Source organism: Thamnophis elegans, chromosome 5, assembly GCF_009769535.1.
Source record: "Thamnophis elegans isolate rThaEle1 chromosome 5, rThaEle1.pri, whole genome shotgun sequence".
NCBI classification, from domain to species: Eukaryota; Metazoa; Chordata; class Lepidosauria; order Squamata; family Colubridae; genus Thamnophis; species Thamnophis elegans.
In genome coordinates, this window is record NC_045545.1 from 83,615,672 (window position 1) to 83,625,284 (window position 9,613).

Genomic DNA, 9,613 nt, shown 5'->3' on the forward strand with positions numbered 1-9,613 from the left:
TTAAATTTTCAACCACATCCTTTTCTGGAGACATGTGTTGTCTCTTTTCTCCTCTTTAAAGCTGCTGTTATCCATTCATTTGGGACCATGTACCTGAAGGTAAACATGGATTTATCTTTTTATTATTATTATTTTTTAAAAAATTTAAATTGTAAAAGGTGGTGCTATCTCTTTTTATTTTTTCCTCGTATGGAAATTTGTTACACGCTGTACCTGGACACTTTGCAGGCAATGTTTTTTTCCCCCCTCCAATATACTTTTTGTGTGGCGGAATCTCAATGTAATTCAGCAATACATTTTGTCTCAGCAGGTTGGGAACAAATGTGCTGAAGTCACATGCTCACGGTTTCTCTCCCTCCGTGGGAAAAAGAAGCGATCGCATCTTCTCTCTGTTCAAACAAAAACCAGGGTTTATTGTTGCATCTGAAAATGGCAAACCGCGGTTTATGGAACTACCACGAGCTGCAATTTGATTCTCCTTCTTTTTAATTAGCCAAGATTTTGTAACCTTCAGATGCATCAATGAGCTATAATTAAAACAGGAAGCAGATGTTTCTGTACTCATTGCCCCTGCCAAAGGACCAGATTTCTATATGTGTTAAGAGACAGAGATGGAGAAGGGAGAGAAAAGTACATTGGCTGGACCAAGTTCATTTTAAAATTATAGTTAAACTTTTATCAGTCAGGCTGTGTTAAGAGAGTTCATGCCCATATCTTGTAGAACAGGACCAGCATGATTGTGTAGTAGTATGTAAAGTTAAATAAAGTTTTGAGAAACTAATTAAGAGGGATAATTAAAAAGTTTGAACCTGCTGTGAGATTCAGGCAAAGGCTTGATCATATTCTAAGTTGCCTCAATTGATGCTCAGACATTCCCACCTATCTAGACTATTCATGAAGAACCCTCCACCACACCGCAAACAGCAGATACCATATTCGGTCACTAAGTCAGGTGGATTTCAGTGGTCTCAGTTGCTGAAATCTTGTGACATTAATTCTTGTGGCAGTGTTGTGTTTGCAAGAAATTCCAATTTTAAACGTGCATCCATGTTGTGATTTGTGAGGTTTGACTGGGTTCCTACTACTTCATTGGAAACTCAACAGGTGGAACAGAATGCAGTATTAAGCCCTCTTTTTTGTTTTTGACAAAATACTGAGATTTCTGATTTGATTTTAGAAAAAAATGATAGGAATAAAGTGAAATAATGTAATAGTTTTGAATACGCTTGCCTTTTTTTAAAAAAAAGTTTTGATTTCCAGGCATAATTTAAGAAACACGTATTTTAATATAATGAGGTTGCAGGTTTGAAAAAAAAACAAGAGTTGCCAAGACTGAAATGTTCTGTAGCAGTTCTTTTTGTATTCAAGGAAGAGTTTACTTTGAGCTAATATTAAAACCTTAATTTTTCATCCACTTTTAAAAATATGAAAAAGAGATACTGCAACTTTATGTGCATCATCAGGTCATTTTTTTTTAATTAAAAAAAGGAAAAAAACTTGAAAATAGGCAGGTAAGTTTAAAATTTTTTTTTTGCCTACCTAGGCCAAAAAATATAAATATAAATATATGTATGTCTCCAGGGATGTTTTATGTGTATAAGGGAAAACAATGTCTTGAATGTATATATTTATTTATGTGTAATTTAAAAGGGGTTTGTAAATAATGGTGAACATTTTAATACTTTTTTTATAAATGGGATTCAGATTTTAAAAAGTTTACCCCACCCCGCAAAAAAAAAATCTAAAAAATGAAATAAATAAATAAAATACTGGCTAAACTGTATACACTGCTAGATGATGTACAGTCTGTTTTATGCTAAATATTTAAAAACTTTTTACAAATAAAATAAAATTTTCCCGTTTTGGCCACTGGAGAGTTATATCTATTTGGAAGTGTCTGTTGAACAAGCATTATAACTGCGTATTTGGAAGTATTTAGAATGAGTGCAGATGCATCCATTTGTCTGAAACGGCATATGGGATTTCCTACCTAAGTAGGGGGTTGGACTAGAACAGTGTTTTTCAACCTTTTTTGTGCAAAGGCACACTTTTTTCATGAAAAAAATCACGAGGCACACCACCATTAGAAAATGTTAAAAAATTTTAACTCTGTGCCTATATTGACTATATATAAAGTGTTTTTCCCATGGCATACCTTACACTATGTCACGGCACACTAGTGTGCCGCGGCACAGTGGTTGAAAAACACTGGACTAGAAGACCTCCAAGGTCCCTTCCAACCCTGTTTATTCTTTTCTTTTCTATCCTTTTCTATTCAATTGTATTCCATTCCATCCTACCCTACCCTATCCTATCCCCTATCTTATCTCTTATCCTATCTCCAAACCTATCCCCAATCTTAATCCTACCCCATCCCCAGTGTATGCGTGCAAATACATAGAAATGATAAAACTGCAACCACTCTTTTTTGTGAAGATTTGTAAACATTTTCTTATATTCACTATACCATTGTAGGCTACAATGCATGCAATTAATACAAACATTCTGGGCAGAAATATTGAATATTGCTTATTGGCGGAAAGTGATTTATTTATTTTTCTAATGTGGATGGAACAACAAATCGTAAAAAACTAAAGTTCAACAAACCCCACGAACAGCAAACCCTACAAACAACGACAAACCTTACTAAAGTAAGGCTCTATCTTGAGACATGAAAAACCAAAAGTACACCTATAGAACTCAATAATAGTAACTGAGAGGGATCTAGGAGTCCTAGTGGACAACTATTTAAATATGAGTCACCAATGCGCTGCAGTTGCTAAAAAAAAGCCAACTTGGTCCTAGGCTTTATTAACAGGGATAGAACTTAGAACTGAGGAGAAATTTCCTGACAGAACAATTCATCAGTGGAACAGCTTGCCTCCAGAAGTTGTGAATGCCCCAATACTGGAAGTCTTTAAGAGGATGTTGGATAGCCATCTGTCTGAAACGGTATAGGTTTTCCTGCCTAGGCAGGGGGTTGGACTATTGTATTGAATCAAGATCACAAGAACTATTCATTCATTTTTAATGCCTTGGTAAGGCCACGTTTGGAATATGTTGAGACTCTAGAAAGAGTGCAGAGAAGAGCAACAAAGATAATTAGGGAGCTGGGGGCTAAAACATGACCAGTTGTAGGAATTGGGTATGTCTAGTTTAATGAAAAGGACTACGTCAGGGTTCCAAGTAACACCCCTATCAAAAGAAGACTCCAAGACTTGAATTTCCTCAAAGTTCCATTTTTTTTTTGAGATATCATATTGGCACATCTGGGAAAACCTGAATTTGAAAGTTTCCAGGTTTTCTCAACCCAAAAGAAAGTTCAAGTCCCTGCCCAGCACGCACTTGTCTATCACATGATCCAATCAGGCACCATCCAAATCTCGAGATGCCTCCCACCTGCCTCATCACAGCTGCAGGGCAAGATGGCCTCGACTCTGAGAAATAATGTTATTTTGACTATATAGCATCCACACTTTATATAAACCCCCCCTCCCATTTTCCCACAGTAGAAAATGTGGCAACCATGAAGGCCCAAATGTAAAAGATGGTTTTCAGGTCTGACAGGCTAGGGATGACACCATAACTGTGTTCCAATATCATCTTGAGGGGCTGCTACAAAGAAGAGAAAGTCAAGCTATTCTCCAAAGCAATTGAGGGCAGGACAAGAAGTAACTAATGGATGATTATCAAAGAGAGATACAACTTAGAATTAATTGTGAGAACAATTAATCAGTGGAATGGCTTACCTCCATGTTTTTAAGAAGAGAGTGGACAACCGTTTGTCTTGAAATGATACGGGTTTCCTGCTTGAGCAAGGTGTTGGACTAGAAGACCTCCAAGTCCCTTCTAACTCAGTTATTTTGTTAAACGGTAATTTCAATGTTTGTTGTACATGTGGAGTAGCAGGGAACCTAATAGCAGGATCTCACTCTATGGTCTCCTTCCCTCACCTGCCTAACACAAAGTACATCTAAGCAAATAAAGTTGTAGGGCTACTTATAATGAATACATACTCTGGCTAACACCTTAAGTATATAACATGGATATAAAGATATAATAAGGCTGGCAAGCAGATGTCCCTTTTATCCTTCGTTAATTTAGAAGACCTTGACATAGATTTTTTTTAAAAAAATATGACAATAAAAAACCTGAAATGATTAGTATTTTAATGGGAGACAACTAGGAAATTTTAAGGTTATGGATTAAGGTGAGAAGTCGGGCCAATCAAAAGAAGGAAAGAGCCTTATGACTGTGAAGTCATGAAGAGTTGGCTTAAATGAGATTTTATGTAACTGTTCAGTTTAACTGTCTGAAATTGAAGGCTATGCTGATCATAATTAGTTACAGAGTTTGGCCAATATGTCAGAATCAAATGACTGGCCAATGGCTCATGGAAGAACCACAAAGATATCATTTCAATGCACAACTTAACTACAACCTATGTTGGTTGTCATCTTGGACAATCCCCACAAAAATCCAAATCTATAGCTAAGCAGGCTGAATCAGTTTCTACACCCTTACCATCTCTGTTTCTAAGTGTCCACTAAGACAGTGTTTGATTCGGGTAGTTTAGAAATATTGTAAAATACCTGTATATATAAGAACAGGTACCATAAACCACAGTAGTAGAGATGGCATAATGCTTAAGAATAAAAATGAAGTGCTATACAATAATCGCCTGGTATGTCAGTTGCGCCCCTTTCTGGATCGGGATGCTCTGTGCACAGTCACCCATGCCCTTGTCCTTTCTCACCTGAACTACTGTAATGCTCTCTACATGGGGCTGCCCTTGAAGAGCATCCGGAAGCTTCAACTAGTCCAGAATGCGGCTGCGTGGGTTGTCATGGGGGCACCCAGGTACTCCCATGTTACACCCCTTTTAGGCAGCCTGCACTGGTTGCTGGTTGTCTTCCGGATGCAATTCAAGGTACTAATTATGACCTTTAAAGCGCCCCATGACTTAGGCCCAGGGTACCTGCGAGACCACCTACTGCCACCGGTAGCCTCCCATCGTCCAGTGCGATCCCACAGAGTTGGCCTCCTCAGGGTGCCGTTGGCCAGACAATGTCGACTGGTGACCCCCAGGGGGAGAGCCTTCTCTGTGGGAGCGCCTTCCCTCTGGAATGAGCTGCCCCCGGAGCTTCGTATAATCCCCGACCTCCGGTCCTTCCGACGCACCCTAAAAAGTTGGCTTTTCCAGCAAGCCAGCCTGGCCTGAACAAAACAAATCAAAAGTATTGATTATTGTTAATTTGAATTTGAATTCTTTTAAAAAAATGTGTCATTGTTAATTTTAATTGGGTTTGGGGATATCCTATTTAATTTCTTTTTAACTTTTGTAGTATGTGTTTCTTTTAATGTTGTACGCCGCCCTGAGTCCTTGGGAGAAGGGCGGCATATAAATCGAATAAACCTCAACCTCAAACCTAGTGTAGGATGCAATTCCAGTCTGCAGAAGTTCATTACATGAATGCATCAGTCAATAATAATAAAGACTAACCATAATCATCATAATATCAAGTGCCTAGAAATAACAGTAGTCAGTAGAAACATCAGAAGCTTTGTGCAAAGATCAATGGCACAATGGAAGACAGTTGTTAATCAATGGTGATAGACTTGGGGAGAGTCTATTGTTTGCCATTATATTGATTCCTCTGTCAGCAATACTAAATAAATCAGGCCATGGCTACCAAGTTTGGATAATGCACATTGTGATACCTGGAGACAGTAGAAGAGAAAAAATTGGAGAAAAATCACAAAATATAAAGACCCACAAATAAAAGTAGAACTACTGTGGCAAAAGAAAGCAAAGATGGTACCAGCAGTAATAAGTGCAATTCCAAAACAGAGTCATCACTTTTAACACCATCACCTTTGACAAAAGAACACAAATCAATTACAGAAGGCAGCTTTACATGGAACAGCTTACATCCTGGGATACCTTTAATATTATTAAACAACATTTGTTTTATCTGGGGGTCCTTGGGAAGGACTCAATAGGTGGGCAAATATATCAAATTTAGTCTAAACATTTGCTTGAACGTGACCAACAATAATTTGTTAAATTTGTCTTTATTAGCCCTTGTGGGTTTTGCCTTAAAATGGATTTGAGCCATTTCTAAAACCATTTTGATGTATCTGCTTGTAATTACTAATGCTGTTTCTAAAATGCTGATATAAATACTTATTTAACTATAGATGCCAATTGAAAATGGCAAGAGAGACATTCTTCCTTTCTTAACCCAGGGCAGCATCCCATAATAATATGCTGGCTGCAGTGTCAACCATCCACCAAAGACTCTTTCTTCCTACAGGAGTTCAGTCATGCAAATTCAATAGTTAAATCTAGTGTTCTTTACTAAAATGCAGTTAACAAGATGGAAATATAATAATATTTTCATTGCTCATCATCATCATCCCAAATCAGTTCAACACAGAATGAAGACCTATGTCATTGCTTTCCAACAGTTTCAGCATGACACAAACAATTTCAAGTTAATGCCTTCAAAACAAGTTTCCCCAAACTTTGAGGTGTAGCTCTCTTGGGGTGTTGCAGACTGATAGGACAGGTGTGAAGAATCTTTCAGCTGTATGTTGTTACAAAAAATCCACCTTTCCTCAAGTTTCATTGCATTGTTTTCATTGTTCATTTGTGTTCATTTTGGTATTTGGATTTTTAGGGAAGGTGTATACATTAGGATGACACAGAAAAGAGCCGTGAGGGTAAAATATTTAGGAATATTGCTGTAAATGGTGTTATATTATCTGTCCCATGTTTCTTTGGGTAGCCAGTCTCAGCATATGAGCTGAAAAAATATCACTTTTAACACATATTTACAAAAAAGGTGAAATTTAATATTCACTTCCTTTAACCTAGGTACCTCTAGATCAGTGGTTCCCAACCTTTTTTTGATCGTGCCCCACCTAAGCATCTCTAAAATCGTGATGCTCCCTCTGTGACATATAATTCTTACTTTACTCAAAAAGTAAACTCTACTCACAGGAAAGCCTAAAAGTCCATTAGCTTGGTACGTATAAACAAGTTCAAATTTTCCCATTAAAAATCAAATTGTCCCCATTAAAAATTAAATTGCCCCCCTGTGGGATGTGGGCCCCATGTTGGGAACCACTGCTCTAGATACATTTGACTACAATGTCTATCATTCTCAGCTAGCAAATCTATTAAAAGCACCACTGATTTTACTGAAATTTACTTTTTAACCTGTATAAATTGGTGCTAGTAAACATGAATTTTTAAATGGGTTGTTATTTTAGGCAGAAGATGTGATTACGGCAAATTCTTGTGAAACAAAGAGAATGATGAAAATGTTTAATATTGTCTCTGTCCCTTGGAATGTTATTTTTTCCTTTGTGCTCAGAACCTTTGATCATGCTAAAACACAATATTTTAAATTAGCTATGCAGAATATGTAAGCGTTCCTTTTATTAATGAATCATTGGAGTAATTGCCCTCTGGGAGTAGAAACAAGCATTTTTTCACTCATTACAACATGGATCCAACTGAAGCCAGCTACATTGTCTAGTGAGATTGAACTAGTCCTTAATACAGATGCCAGCATTCAACAAATTACTTTCACTGCCTGACTAATACATATGGCTGTTTTTATGACACAGATGGTATCACAACAATGCCTAGTTTCAGTGCTTAAGAAACCTTAAGAGACTTTGGCTTCATGGAGGGAAAAGAAATAGCTGATTAATTAAAATATTGTACTTCTGGGAGTTCTGCAGAAAATGTCAAAATGGTCAGTGTTCTTTTTCCTTTTAACCCAGTTATCCATTTCACTCAAGAGAAATAATAATAGCATAATAGTAATAATTCTATCATCATCAATAAGCTGCTGCAAGAAGATTGCAGAAAGTGACATCAAGCAGCGGCATGAGAAAGTAGCAACAATGGTACATTGGAATATCTGCTAGAAGTACCTTTTGCTTGCAAGCAACAAGCCGTGGCCTCACAAAATAGACCACACAATAGAAACTAAATAGCTAAAGTGATCTTGGACTTCAGAATTCAGACAAACTGGCATCCTGCCACATAATACCTCAGACTTAAAAATTGTTGATAAGAATGACAAAAAAGTTTGGAGAGCGAACATTGCGATACTGGAGACAACAGAATAAAGGAGAAAAAACTGGAGAAAATCACAAAAGATCTGCAAATTGAAATAGATTGTGGCAAAAGAAAGCAAAGACAGAAGCATAGTAATAGGTGAACTGCAACTATTGCTGCCCGCTTGATCATGGAGGGGCTTATGATGTTACTAAACTTTGCCAGTAATCTTCTGGTGCAGGAACTCATAGGATACTAGGCACTTCCCGGAGAAAATGGGCAGTAATCCTGTTTTCAGAGTGGTGATTTCTGACCCAGATAATATGATTATGCTACCAGACCTACTAATTTGATCTGACAGGAACAGCTGCGGACTTGATTGCTTGTATTGTGGGAACAGAACATGTAAGTATCTCAGAAGTGTCAACAGAAGGATGTCATGATTTGTTCTGTATTGCCTCAGAATGAAGGACATCGAAGAATAACCTTAATGTACAAGAAAGTATGTTCTGGGTGAATGATTAGGAAAAAGATTCAAATAGTAGGAACACATTAACATTTGGAGACCTTTGCAGAAGGAGGTCTAAGTTTGCCATTGTTGGATTAGAAAGGGGTTGGACAAGACATTTGCAAATCTTGAACAGTTGCTGCTACTACTTTTGTAATCCATGGCTGCTGCCTCTTGGTAGGATTCTGGAGAGGGTTATTTATATTTCCTTCCTTCCTTCCTTCCTTCCTTCCTTCCTTCCTTCCTTCCTTCCTCCCTCCCTCCCTCCCTCCCTCCCTTCCTTCCTTCCTTCCTTCCTTCCCTCCCTGCCTCCCTCCCTCCCTCCCTCATTCCTTCCCTCCCTCCCTCCAATCTACAGATGCCTTGGTTTGATTTAGGTTTATTAGTCTGTTTTGTGTTAGCCATGGTATAGGAAAGAAGGAAGGAAGGAAGGAAGGAAGGAAGACAATATAAATAACCCTTTCCAAAATCCTTTGAGCCAGAAACAACAGCCATGGATTACAAAAGTAGAAGCACTAACTGTTCAAGGTTTGCAGAGATCTTGCCCAACTCCTTTATAATCTGGCAATGGCAAACTTAGACTTCTTTCTGGAAGTGGATCCAAATGTTGATGTGCTCCTACTATTTGAATCTTTTTTCCCCTAATCATTCACCCAGAACTTACTTTCTTGTAGATTGAGGTTATTCTTCTATGTCCGTCATTCTGAGGCAATACAGAACGAACCACAACATCCTTCTCTTGATACGTTTGAGATACTTACAGGAAAGCCAACACAATTTTGTTCTATAATACTTTTATTTCCTTTAACTAGGTTCCTATCTGGAACCTTTTTCTCATGCTATTCATTTTTTTGGTTTGTTTGACCTTTCCATGCATATATACATTTTTAATTGGTTACATCTTTTTTTTTTTTGAGGTGGGGTTGTTTTATTTCCCTTTTTTCCCTATGCCTTGAGTATAAGCAGAAATAAGTGATTTTTCATAATCAAAGCTTCCAACTTTTCAACTCAGAATGTATTAAGAATTC